The 14,038-nt window shown below is 58.4% G+C and overlaps 1 protein-coding gene across 2 annotated transcripts in view; it reads right to left on the reverse strand.

The window, feature by feature from the left end:
* Positions 1-14,038, reverse strand: part of SORCS2 (sortilin related VPS10 domain containing receptor 2) — a 454,863-nt gene that overhangs the window by 159,918 nt on the left and 280,907 nt on the right. The window lies entirely within an intron of this gene.

The following is a 14,038-nucleotide window of genomic DNA, read 5'->3' on the forward strand; positions in this document are numbered from 1 at the left end:
TCCCTCTATGTCTGGAGGAGAGTCCAGAAGCTTCCTCCCCACCTTCATCTGTGTCCTCCCCCCTCCCAACATCGCAGTCTTTAGTAGCATTAACCAACATTTGCATGAGAAGCTTTCCTTTCCACAAAGTTATTTTCGACACGTGCATTTGGTTTCTATCCATTTTTCCACAACAGGTGCATCTGGCCGCGGTCCTCCCCATCTGCTTCCATGCCAGGCCTTCTCCGCCTCCCCGGCACTGAGCGATATCCGTTTCTCTGCTGCCACAACATCTTCTCAAAAGCTTCTCCTTTCAGACAGGAACCTGGCTGTGTAACTGAGGACGTTCTGCTCTCTGAAGACGCCCCTGCCTTCCCTGAAACTGCACACGACAGCTGCATCGGACGTCAGACGCGGAGAGCCCGACTTTCCCACACTTGTGTGTGGACACCGGAGTCCATCTTATTGTTTTGAAATTTAACACCGGAAACATGTCTGTACTGGCCCGATTCTTTTTCTCTTACAGATCATTTCTCTTTTCTGAGAAGTATTCCAAGTTCCTCTTCCCGTCATGAGTAGAGAAGGAAAATTCAGGATGTGCGTTCGGCTTCCGAGTTTCCTCTGCTTCCTGAGGCACAGGCCCGTCTTGCCACCTGCCCCGGCTCGCCTGCCCTGGGCTCTGCTTCAGAAACGCCGGGGTCCCCAGCTGCGCTCTCCCTCCCCCTCTGTCTCTGACTGGCACCTTCCTTCTTACCGTCATCCCTGTGCCTCGAGCCCCCACCCCATTTTCGAGAACACCCTAGGCTCACCCTCACACAGTGGATGTGCTTTTCCTGCTCCTCTGCTCTCTCCTGCTCCCACATGGCCTTCAGTCCTGCCGTTGACATTCCCAGGGTCTTGCACCCGAGCTTTGGTCCCGCCAGCCCCACCGCTTCTCCCTTTCTCACGGGGAGCTGTTCTTCCTCCTCGCCTCCGTCCATCACCCACACCGACGGTGCCACTAGGGGACCGCACGCCTCACTTCCCGCCCTATAGACTGTGCAGAGGCAGGGGCTTGGGGGGGGGCTCAAGTGGGGAGGCGGGAAGGTGCGAAGGAAAAGCTGGCTTGTGGCCCCTGGGAGCAGGGTGCCCTTGCAGAGATGCCCACACGACTGGGCGTCCGATGGACGGTCTTCCCGTGCTCTCGCAGGTGGGCAGGGCTGCTTGGTTCCTAGCGTGGGCTCTGCCTGGCAGCTTCTCTCTGCTCTGTGTTCACAGTCAGCGTCACGGGGACTCCAGGAGGCGTGGGGCCGGGGCCGACACTCTTGTGTCCCACAGAGGAGCCCTGCCCGGCGGCCCTCACTCTCCGGGTCCGGGTCTCAGAGCAGGATCACCCTGTGCCTCCGGAAAAGTGCCGGGGCCTAGGAGGCAGAGCCGCCGTCCTGGGGGTCGTCATCGTCCATGTGACGGCACAGAAACCCTGGTCAGCTCTGAGGTCAGAAACCCCAGAGGTTACGCTGCAGAGGATCCTTAGGACACCACCAGCCCCGCCTCAAGCAGGCCCTCGCTCTCGGGGAGAAACGGTATTTATGTCCCTTGCTAGTGAGGGAGATGGCCACATTTCATTAAAAAGTATAGCAGGACTTTGGAGGACACATAATGGCTGATTTAGATGGGACAAATAACTATTTAATTGTTCTCTAATTACATGACAATTAGAATCCGTATCGTGGCCCCGTCCTTAGGTGTCTGTTTACGGGCCGCACGGAGCACGGCCACGGTGCCGGCAACCATTACGAACACTGACAATTACAGAGCATAATTACCCGTGCAATTATTCTCTTATACCCGAGTAATTACACGGCCGTATTATCTGTGTATTACAATTTATTCATATACCTAATCACAGTCTCCTTTCACAAACTGGGACCCGGCCAGGAGGCGTGTAGCAATTTCTTTTTTTTTTTTTTTTTGAAACTAACATAAAAGTCATCTGATGAAAAGCTCGGGTGCCGGGCTGTCTGCGTTCAGCGCCACACGGCGAGATGGCCAAGGTCTGGGTGAGGACGCGGGAACTCAGCCCTGACACCAAGGTGGTGACGGCCAGCCCACCCAGCCTGGCCGCGAGGCTGCTGCGGGAGCCATCCCCACTCGGTGGGCTCTCTGCCGCCTCCCCTGGGGGCCTCTCGCGGGCACAGCCCTCAGCCGCCCGGCGCCCAGCACCGTGACCCACCCTGTGTCAGGACCACCTGTTTTCTTGTCTGTCTCCCCTTCCGGACTTTGCATCTCGCCGTGGCAGGAGCCTCGAGGGTCTTACTTCTATTGGTAGCACAAAGGGGTGGATGCCAAGCCAGAGGAGGGACTCTCATGCACCTGCCAAACGAGGCTGGAAGGACAGGCCCCATGGAGACCTGGCCAGAGAATCCCAATTATAGAGCCGGATGAGCCGGACCAGCGACATCAAAGTTACCTTCCCTGGAGAATGGCAATCCCGTTTCCTACAGGTCCATCCAGCGGATCTTGCGAGGCAAGCTAAAAGCAATCATAGGGGTGACCAGAAATTCCAGGAACAAAGTAGCCAGAAAGAGAGGCCAAGTCCCTGGCAGCCAGTGTGACTGTGAGTGACATCAGAAAGCACAACCTGCAACAAGACGCTCCAAACAGGACAGACACAGCGAGAAAGCAAAGCGCAGTCATGGCCTGGGGGCAAAGAAAAGGCCGAGACACCAGCTGCTGAATTAATACCCCGGCGCGGGGGGCAGGGGGGGTGTCTCAGGCCAACAGCCTTTTCTTCTCAGTGGAGCCCGCGGTGGGCACAGACCCTCAAAGCTTCCGAGGGGGTCCCTCTCCCCACCACAGTGCCTGGACAGTCTCTGAAGGGCTAGGGAGGTGACAGCAAGCCCCACGAGTGTGGGTTGGTGTCCTACGGTCGCTGCAACAAATCAACACAAATTTACTGGCTTAAAACAGCACTGACATCCTATCCTGCAGTTCTGGAAGACAGAGTCTGAAACGAACCTTAGGGGCCTAAAACCAAAGTGTCGGCTGGGCTGGAACCTTCTGGAAGCTACAGGGGAGAATCTGTTCCTTGCGTTCTCTGGCTTCTAGAGGCGCCCGCATGCCTTGGCTCCGAGGCCCCTCCGTCTCCAGAGCCTGCAGCGCAGTATCTTCAATTTCTCTCTCCCGCGGACTCTCCACCTCCCTCTTAAAAGAAGCCTTGTGATTACACTGGCCTCACGCGGATAACCCAGGTGAAGTTCCCCATCTCAGGATCCCTAACTTAGTCTCCCCTGCACTGGTAACACTCACAGGTTCCCCAGGATTGGGGCACGGACGCCCCCGGGGAGGAGCGTTCTTCAGCCCGCCACGGTGCACAAGAGTGAACAGAGTGACCAAGCATCCAAGCCTGCTACCATCTACCACAGTTCATGGAGGGAAGCAAAAGGCCCAGAGAGGTCTCACGACAGGCTCAGGGACACACTGGCTAATAAGCCAGAGTGCTGGATTTGAACCTAGGACCACCGGGCCTCCCAAACCTTGCCCGATTCACCATACCCTGGCATCCCATCAGACAGATGGACAAAGGGGCTTAGACACGTGGACGTTTTGTTTCCCCCTTGTAATCGGTGTGTGGTCACTTGGCACCCACTCCCTCTTTATTCGGTGAGATGATCTACTTCCCTCTTGCAGAATATCCAATCCCCCAGGGCAGACAGTCCTGTTGGAAATACCCATCAAGCTTCCTGCCTTCAGGGGCGCCCGGATGGCTCAGTCGGGTGAGCGTCTCACTCTTGGTTTCCGCTCATGTCGTGATCTCAAGGTCGTGAGATGAAGCCCCACGTCCAGCCCCACACTGGGTGTGGACCCTGCTTAAAATTCTTTCTCCCTCCCCCTCTGCCCCTCCCCACCGCTCGTGCTCTCTCTCTCTCTCAAAAAAATGAAAATAAAAAGGTTCCTTACTTCAAAAGGGCAAGTTCATGATCTACCGAAGACCCAAGGGAGGGTGTCACTGGGGTTCCTGTTCAGCAGCTGTGTGGCTAGCAAGGTCCCTGCAAACTCCCTGCTTCCTGCCCTCTGCCCGCCACCTGCTTGGTCCTGATTCTACCCGACGGTTTTCCAGCGTAGACCTCTTCTGCGGCTGCTGGCCTGCAGTGGCCTCTGCTGATGGCCACCAAAGCCCCGTGGCTGCCACCTACCCTACTTTACCCACGGCCACATAAAGCAGTGGCGCTGAGAAGCTCGGACCTGCAGGAGCCCGCACTTCCTTTGCCCACAGAAGTGCTGTAGTCTGCAGACAGCCCCCCAGCAGGGCAGGGCAGGGTAGGGCAGGGGCTGGCCCAGAACAGAGATGCCCACTTCCCCCAGGCACGCTCACCTCCAGTCCCCCCCCCCCAACACAGCCCACAGCTGCTCACAGTGAGGGAGTCACTGTGGTTGGGAATCAAACATTTTCAGCCTCGGCTGCTTGAAATGCAAACATACACACACGAGAAACAAAAATACGCAGACTCCCCATGGGTATAAAGAAGAGCTTCTATTTCCCACTGCCTGCAGCCCTTACCCAGCCCTGCCGAAACCGTCCACCAGTGGATTCGTGCTTCAGGTACACAGGATTCAATTCAGTCTCCAGGAGCAAATACTAGAGCCCGTCTTCCTCTCCCCGAACCCATCCCACCAGCCAGGGAGGGCTCCCACAAGCCCTACGGAGCTGTGAGCTGATGTGGTTCGTGCTAGTCAACTCACAGGCACGCGGGGGACAAAGCTGGATACGATGTGGTGCTGGAGCCCCTCACCCGGGAGTCCCACGCACTCAGAAGAGATCTGTGCGGGCACAGGAAGGACCCAGCATGAACTGCACACCAACTACACACTCGGGCCTGATGCTGGCCCTTCGTGAGCACTATTGCAGAAAGCTTCCATCTCAGTGCGGACAGTCCCCCAGCTCCCCGCACCCCCACTGTCGAGGCGGGGCACTTCACAGGAAAGCGGGCCAGCTGTGAGGTCCTTCTTTCAAGCTAAAGATACACACTGGCTGCTGAGTTGAAAGAAGCAGGAAGAGGGAGTTTGAGATTCAAAACAAATTCCTCAAATAAGGAATGGGTTTTTTCTCACAACAAACTTAGAAGAAACTCAGCAGTAGCAGAATCAGTCACCGGCGTGTCTCCGGATGCCGGTGGATGTGGGCACATGAGCTGCTCTTGCTTCCACCTGCCCTTGCTCAGGGAATCTTGTCATCTGGTTTCGGGAACCAGCCTCCGCTCACTCAGTTCCATTAGGGTGGGCTGACCCCACCCCCAGAGGACATGTGACCAGGCCTGGCCAATCAGAGCATCAGCTCCCTCTGGCCACACTGAGGCTTCAGGAAAGGGACCCTGACCCAGCCGGACATCGGGAGCCCTCCCCCAGATCTGTGTGCGGCACCTATTGGGAAAAGAACCCCCCGCTCCTTCTGAGATCCCAGTGCTAAGGATCAAGTGTGTCTGGGATTCCCAGAGATCATCATTCCAACCCAGTAACAAAAACGTGCCCAAGACCGAAGCCAAGACATAGGAGAGCCTGGAGAGAGATGGGAGGAGAGAGACTGTGTCCCATGTCACTGACAGAGAGCCCTGGATCAAGCTGTGCCTGAAGGAGGCTACCCCTGATCATCAGACATAAGCCATCACTGTGGCTTATGTCAAGATGTTCCTCTTCTTGTCTGAGTAGTCTATGTTGCCTATAATCCTCAGAGTCCTGGTTAACATAGCATGGGGTGTTAGGGTGCATATTGACGTGGTGGCCGGTTTGTTAAAGGTAGACAACTAGAACAGAGAACACTAGAAATGGAAGGCCCCTCAAAGCCCACATGAGGACGGACAGCTACTATGTGACACGGGCACTGCCTCTCTGTCCCTCTGGCACCCAAGGTCAACAGCACCGATCAATCAAGCCATTCTTTCCCAGTGAACTGACACGGCCCCCACATTCTTCCCTTGACCTCCATGGAGTGAAGACCAACTGTTGGAGCAGGTAGATGTGATAAACCTATTTCCAACCAGACTAACTCAGAGGGAGGTGAGGTGGCTTGTCCCAGCCTCCTCACTCACCCACGGGAGTACTCAACACAGTACAGTCCTTGACTCATGCCTTCCCTGGTATCTGATGATTTCTCCCAGTATGGGCAGCCATACCTCTTGGAGAAGCCATAGGACCTGCCGAATTCCTGGATATCGGGGTATTCGTGTACGGGGGGGGAGGGGGCACGGTCAGCACCTTTTTAAATTAAAGAATACAACTGCCCAAGTTTAGTGACAAATGAATGCTAAGAATATACATACAAAGGACTTTTGGTGGCTTCCCTCTGTCTCACTGTGTTTTCCCCGAACCCTCCAAAGAGCCAGGGCGGCAGGGTGGGTAAAAACCCTTGCCTGTGTGGGGGCCCAGCCCCGCCCCACCTCCGCCACCAGGCTGACGCTGGGAGCCTCGTCATCTCTGAGCCGCAGGCAGCTCTCCTGTAGGACAAGGACTCCTGTGGCACCAGGCTGCTCTGTGGGTTCGGTGGGATGATGACCGATGACATCAGCAACAATGTCATTATCGGTCACCGAGTCGGCAGTGGCTCGGTGCCCGAATCCGTGCACAGCACACGGATAGCACGTCTCACTCAACCTCTATAGACAAGGCTCAGAGGGACTCGGGAAATTTCCTGAGTCCCAGGGCTGTCTTGTCCCGGGACCTGCATCTTCCCTGTGATGTGCGGGAGTGGGAGCCCGTGGCCGTGCTCTGAGCCCCACCTTCCACTCCCCGGGCCACCAGTGATGCCTGCTGCCCAGGCCAGCACTACTCCGCCCGGCACCCCTGCCCCACTGCCCTCCACCCAGGCTCCCACGGTGCTAAGCTCCTTCCCTTCCCCAGAGAAGCCCTGCAGCCCTGTGTGTTCTTCCGGCTGTGGACGGTAATGGAACTGCCGAAGCGGAGAGGCCACCCAGCCCCGTGGAACCCGGTGGTGGCCAGCTCTCCAGGGGCCACAGACAGCGTGCTGTTCTCAGACCCCCCAGCTCTGGGGCCCCCAGTGTGCTATTCTCAGACCCCCCAGCTCTGGGGCCCTGGGACCCTGGCTGTGCACAAGTCTTCTGTGATTGCCGTGGCGAAGACCACACGCTGCATGGTTTAAAACAACACACATGCATCCTCTCGCGGTGACGCAGGTCTGAGTCCAGAAGCAGTCTCCCTGGGCTGCAGACAAGGTGTTGGCACGGCTGAAGGTTCCAGCATCCCTTGTGTTTTCCGGTGTCTAGAGGCTATCTGCGTCCCTTGGCCCCCGGCACCTTCCACTGTCACAGCCCACAATGGGGTATCTCCTTCCCCCCCCCGACCCCCCGCACGTCCCACTCCCTGCTTCCAGGGCCACATCCCTGCTCTGACCCTCCTGCCTCCCTCTTACAAGCCTGCCGGGCCTACACGGGGCCCACCGGACAACCCAGGACAGTTCCCCATGTCCACGTTGTCCATGTAATCACACCTGCATGGGCCCCTTTGCCGTGTGAGGTGACACAGTCGCTTGGGGCTGTGGTCCCCGGGGTGTTAGATTCTGCACTATCTTCAATAGAGAGGGGGAATCCAGAGTCTCTTTCCCTCTAGCTTTATCAGTTCCAGAGGCCCGAGGCCCAGGAGACTGGCTTTCCAAGAAGCGAGGCCCCTTTCTCTCCCCTCTCCCACAACAACCTATGGGCTTTAAGAGGGAGTCATTTTCCACGCATTAGCTGAACTTTCAAGGGGTTCACTCTATTTCTGAGACAAAAGCCTCCGTTACATCAACAAGCCCAATTGAGCCATTTTTCTTCTGGACAGAGGAGGATGCCTAGCTCTCAAGGGAAATGGAAAGCTTCAGTGATTGGAACAAAAGGCCCATTTAGCCCCATGCCCACCTCCCAGCTCCCGGCAGGGCTCCACTCTCTGGCCCGTCTCCCCACCAGGCAGGGGCTCCCACCCCTCCCCTCGTAAGTCACAGACCTGGAAGGATCCAGCTCAGCCTAAGTGGTGAGCCGAGGGTGGGGGTGAGGCTTAGGAACAGCAGGGTGCTCCAGGGGCCCCCGCTTTGCTCTAAGAGAGCTGGGGACACTGGGGATCAATACCCCACCCGATCTGCCTCCCCTGGGCCTTCACGCTACCCCAGGTCTGCCACCTCCCCAGGGCCCCCCATCTCGGGCAATGGTACCCCACTGACCCACGGCTTATCCCAGAAGGCTGGGGGCACCACCTAATCCCAACTGTCTTCCGACCCTGTCCCTGCCCCATGCCATGACATCCCCGCACACCCAGGGTCGGACTCAGCATTTCTCACCTGCCCGGAGGGGTGGGCAGCAGAGGGGGGACCCTGGATCTCCCCACTCTGTGCCCAGGCCCCTTCCTCCTGACCCGTTCTCGGACACTGCTTGGGCCCGGGGAACAAGGAGCTGGCTGGCCAAAGCATAGAGACAAAACTAACTCCTTGCTGCTTAGGACACTGGAAACATGAACAGACGCCGGGCTTCCCGAGACCCTGGACGCGGGCGTCTGAGGACCCCGCGGGATACAGCCCGGGGCGACACTGATGCAGGGCAGCTGCTCTCCAGCCCGGGCCGGACCGGCCAGAGGTCACCAGGCGCTTGTGAGACAGGCGCTTTGTGAGCGCAGAAGAGTGTTTGCGGGGGCCGTGTCCACAGGACCTGGGCTAACCTCACCTCCCTCCTGAGCGCCAACCACCACCGCCCCTGCCAGGGCCCCAGATGGGCTGACAAGGCAGGGGTGGGCCAAGAGGTCTGCGGTGGGAGGGGGCGGAGCTTCCGCATCAGGAGGGGCTTCCACGCCAGGGAGGGGTGGGGCTCCACACGGGGGGGGGGGGGGGGAACCACCCCAGGGAGGGGAGGGGCCTCCACCCCAGGGAGGGGCGGGGCTTCCATATCTGGGAGGGGAGGGGCTCCACACTAGGGAGGGCGGGGCCTCCATACCAGGGGTGGGGCTCCACACCGGAGAGGGGTGGGACTTCCACCCCAGGGAAGGGCAGGGCTTCCACCCCAGTTGCACCTCAGAGCTGGAGACCAGGGTTGTAGGCTAGCAGGCACAGGAACTGAGTGGAGGGCAGAGAGAGACAGAGGGGGAGACAGAGAGACAGCAAGAGAGCTCCTGGAGCCAAATTTGAGATCCGAGCAAGAAAGGCTGACCTACACAAGTAGACCAGAAAAGACACCCAGATGCAAAGAGCAGAACACAGTGTGACTTTTGTCCTAAACACACTGTGATTGCCCGAGGAAGCAGACAAGGTGCAGGCTGTGGAACAATGAAGGAGCCTGGGCCTCACCTGGCCACAGGACGCAGGTGACGAGGCCGGGGGGGTGGGGGTGAGGGCCAGAGGCAGCACTGCCCGGTCTTCCTGGCGGGAGTTCTGAGTCCAGAGAGCTTGCCTGAACGGCAGCACCAGGATCTGACTCAGCCCCAGGCCTGCGCCCTCTCCCTTAGGTTCCCTCCCACGGGAGGGGGCAGCCTTGTTGACCCCCAGGACAGGCTGCTCAGAGGCCGCGCAGGGCAGTACGAAGTGGAAAGGGTCACCTGGGCCTGGGGGCAAATCCTGACTCGCTGCTGGGTGGTGTGGGAGGCCACCGCACCCGTCTGGTCCTCGCTTCCCTTCACCCGCGAGATGCACAAAACCTTACGTGGCAGGGCTGGGGCAATGCTCCAAGAGAACACACGGGAAGCTCCTTATACCAGAGCCGACCCGTAAAGGGCCTTCGGAAACTCGGGTGTTCTTGGTCATTATCGGTGCTTCCTCTGCTGAGTGGATTTCTGGCTCTCTGAGACACCTTGAGCTTCTTGAAGGCAAGATTTTGTTTTGATTCATCTCTCCATCCTGAGTGCGTGGCACACGGCAATTCCACAAAGCATCTCAGGTGAGTGAGCAGAATGAGCATATGGACGTATTGATGGACATCTTGTCCCAACCCAGTGCTTCTCAAACTAGAAGCCATGTGCACCCCAGGACGAGGCAGGGGCCGGGGGAGGGGGGCATGGTGCTGGCTGGGCCAGGGGGTCCCAGCGCTTAAAATGGGAGCATTCTCCTGGGTCATTAGGTTGACAAAGACTTTTTGTTGGAAATGTGCATGTGTGCGTCATTTTAGTATTCACACCAACACTGATGCATCATGGAGCAAAATGAACATTCATATGAATTTCTGATATAAAGCACGACGCTTGAAAGCCATCCCATGCCCCAGGCAGCACCCACAGGCCATGCCCTCAAGCCTTGGCCCCGTGGGCCGTGGTGTCTGTGGCCCAGTTAGAAATACGCAGCTATCCCGACCTAAGGTAGGGATTGCAGACAGCACGGAAGGCCCATGGGGGATGTTTGGGGACTGTCAGGGCCCCGAGGGCCTGAGGTCAGGCCAAGACAATAGTAGAAGGCCCTACCCATAGGCAGCGAGGCCATGGAGCTCTGATTTTACTGCAGGAGAGACAAAAATAAAAGGGAATTCATTTTGTAAGACAGGTTACAAAGTGGTCTCTTAAGAAACTATAAAGTGCTGCTTGGTCTTTAATTGTTGCTAAATGGACTCCTAATAGTATTCGCATCTTCCTGCAAAGTCTATCCATTACCCTAACAGAAGAGGGAGACGCGTACCCACAGGCGCCCCTGCAAATAAAGGCCTGATCTTCTCCCAGATCAGACTCACCCCAGGACAAATCCTCTCCACTGGAGGCTGACTTGAGCCCCGTTTCTTTTCCTCCCACCATGGGGATGGCTGAAGAATCAGGCAGCCGTAAGTGAATGAATCATGCAGTGCAGTGAGGAGGAAAATTTTGCTTCATGGGAAGTTAGAAATCTCTTCCCCTGAAGGGCAGCACCCCAACCCCAGCCCAGCCACGACGTCCGTATTTCCCGAATCCTGGCTGAGCGCTCAGGGCTGTGCCCGGTTGAGCACCTGGAGGTGAATACAATCCGGTCTCCACCAAGTGATCTGCCCAGGCTGCCCTGTTTCCTATGATGCTCCTGCAGAAGTCCCGAGACCAGCCAGTGGCTCCCCGATTCTTCCCTCTACCTTCCCCAGCCTGTTCCCCACATGGGACTTTCCTGCTCTCAGTGCATTCAAATCCACATCACATGGAGCCCCTCTCCTGCAGGGGCAGCTCCGGGGGCCCAGCGACACCACGTTCCTGGCCCCCATCTAAATAGTTCCCATGCAATCCTTGCTCAGCTGTTGGACCCTACGTGACAGCTTGGAAACGCAGGCAGGAACAGCGGACATAAGTGCCCATGGTTGTCCTGCTGGTGAGCGGTGCAGCATGCTGCCCGAGCTCAGGCCTCTGCTGGCCGCCTCCCAGCCCCGCGGTCACCCAGAGCCTCCAGTGGGCCGTGCCCTTCCAGACAGTGGGATCTGTCCCCAGCCCCACTAGGTACCAGTCCCGCCTCTTCAGACAGAGAAGCTGGCACTTCATTCTCTAGACTCTGAGGCTCAGGCCACCTTGTTCCCCAGACGAATGACTAACTTGTTCTCTAGACACAGGGAGGTGTGGGGAGAAGGCAGTGACCTGCCCCTTCCAGACACCTGTCACAGACACCTGACGGGGCCCTCATTCCCCGGGCCAGGTCTTGTTCCCTGACAGACACGGCTGATAGCTGCCACCCCGTGTGAGGATAAATCACCCCAAAACCAGTTCCTACCCTCACAGTCTCAGGGGGGTGGTAATGAGAGGGCCTCCAGCATTTCTTTCTAAGGACAACGGTCCTAGGAACACCTAGGGGGGGAGGTCTGCTTGGGCCAGGCCCTGTTCTGAGCACTTGACAAGAAGCACCTCAGTTCACCCCATCACCACAAGAGTGTAGACACTACTACTATTACCCCCATTCCAGGAGGAGAAACGGGGAGCCAGAGGTTCAGAACAGAGCTGGTGGGCTGTGGAGCTGGACCCAGACCCAGGCCCGACACTCCAGCACGAGAAGGAGAGGCGTCAGCCTCCAGGCGGCCTTCCTGCCCAGCTCACACGTGCCGGGACTTCCTTCTGGTTCCCAGCGCTCCCAGTCTGCCCTGCTTGGCACCCCCACGCTGCCCAGCTCCCGCGACCCAGAGGCAGGCAGCTGCCCTCCCTGCTGTCCCTGCCTGCCTCCAAGACAGACGCCCGTCCGTGGGCTAGTGCGTGCCTCAGTGGGCCTATCGGCACCTTCAGCCCCACCAGCGGGAGGGTCAGCTCGGTCCTAAAGTGTGTGGGGTGAGGGGCTGCTGTGTGAGAGATCAGAGACAGGACAGAGGCCGGAGCCATCTGTAAGCCTGGACCCTGCCCGCATCCATGACTTGGCTTCCCTGTCTGGGGTCCAGCGGGAAGCAAGGTCCATGCTCTAGAAGGAGGAGGGCCCGTGGGCTTCCCTTGGGGGCCACGGGGAGGGGGCCGGGGAGACTGATTCCATCCAGAGGGGATGTGGGTGGGCAGGGCAATGCGCTGGGAAGGGGGAGAAGGGGAGCTGGCCTCCCTGCAGTCTACCCCCCAAATGGACGCGGTGGGAGTTCCCGTGGCTGCCGTAACAAGTTACCACAACCGAGTGGGTTAAAACAACAGAAATGTATTCCCTCACGGTCTGGAGGCCAGAAGGATAAAACCAAGGGGTCAGCAGGTTGTGTTCCTGTCTGCAGGCTCCAGGGGGAATGCCTTCCTGGCCTTTTCCAGCTTCTAGAGGTGTCCCTCCTCCGTCCCCAGCCTCTGCCCTCGCACCTGACTCTGACCTCCTGCCTCCCTCTGATGCGGGCCCTAGGTGATGATGACATGGGCTCACCTGGAGAATCCAGGACAACCTCTCAACATCCTTAACCGCAGTTGTCTAGTCTCTTTTGCCATGTAAGGTGACAGTCCCAGGTTCCAGGACTGGGAAGAGGATACCTTTGGGGATGTACTGTGCAGCCCCCGCCCCCCACAGTGACAATTATGACCAGTCAGCCCCATTCACAGATGAGACACCTGGGCTCAGAGAAGTGAGGGGACCTCAGGGAGGTGCCCTCCCTTACTGGGGGACATGACACAGCTGGACTGAGTTCAAGGACACCCCAGCCCAGGCACTGTCCCTCAGGCCCCCTGCAAATGCAGGGTGACCACAGCAACCCCAGGAAGGAGCCCCGGGCTCCTCGCACACAGGCCCTGAGCAGGGGGTTGGGGGGGCTCTGGCGGGTACAGGGGAGCTCTGGGGGTCACTCATTCAGCAGGAAGGCAGCCTGGGGGTCACTGCTGCTGACTGCCATACTCATATATTCACTCATTCCATTCTTTCAATGTCGGCCTAGCCCCGGGGCTGCCACAGGCCCCCACCAGACCCAGTCTTCTACCCCATCGATACATCAGTCCTCAGGTAACCTCTCACGGGCCAGGTGGTCCCATCTGCGTTAGAGATGCTGCCGTCTCCCTGCCTGTGTCCCCGTCCCTGCACTGCCTGCCGAGGAGGCTCGACCGGGTGCCCCACTCCCCCAGGGCTCCACGCATCTCCCGGTGGCCCACACAGATGTCACCTGGGGCCTGTCCCAACGGCCCTAGCCAACCTAGAAGCCCCTTCGCTTCCCCCCCCCCACTACATGCATCATCTCACTAACCTTCCTATCCACCCCTTCTACAGGCCAGGAAACTGAGGCTCAGAGGAGCCACATCCCTGGCTATTGTCACCACCAACCCACCCGGCCTCCAGTAAAGGCCTCCCTGACTTCACGGCCTCAGAAACCCCGTTCTGCACCTTCCCTCATTGCTTCTGCTCTTCTCACTTCCAAAGGTGGGTACAGCCTGCGGGGCCGGCCCTGGCACCTTCCCGGGCACCTGAGGACCCTCCTGGCCGGTGACAGACAGAGAATGTCCCGGGCTGTGTCACCCTGACCTTTGGTTTAAAGTCCCCAGAGCAACTGTCAGTGCCTGTGGGCCAGGCTCACGCCGAGCGAGTGCCAGGCTGTGGGTTCTGATCCCTGATGTCACGATTCTCTGTGCCAGACGGGGTTACCTCCCCTTTCCCGCGAGGCACCTGATCCGCCCAAGTAAGTCCCTTCCCGTGACACTGAGTGGCTCCTCCGGACGCAGCCAAGCACACAAGGCCTCTCTGCCC

This window comes from Halichoerus grypus, chromosome 3, assembly GCF_964656455.1.
Source record: "Halichoerus grypus chromosome 3, mHalGry1.hap1.1, whole genome shotgun sequence".
NCBI lineage: Eukaryota > Metazoa > Chordata > Mammalia > Carnivora > Phocidae > Halichoerus > Halichoerus grypus.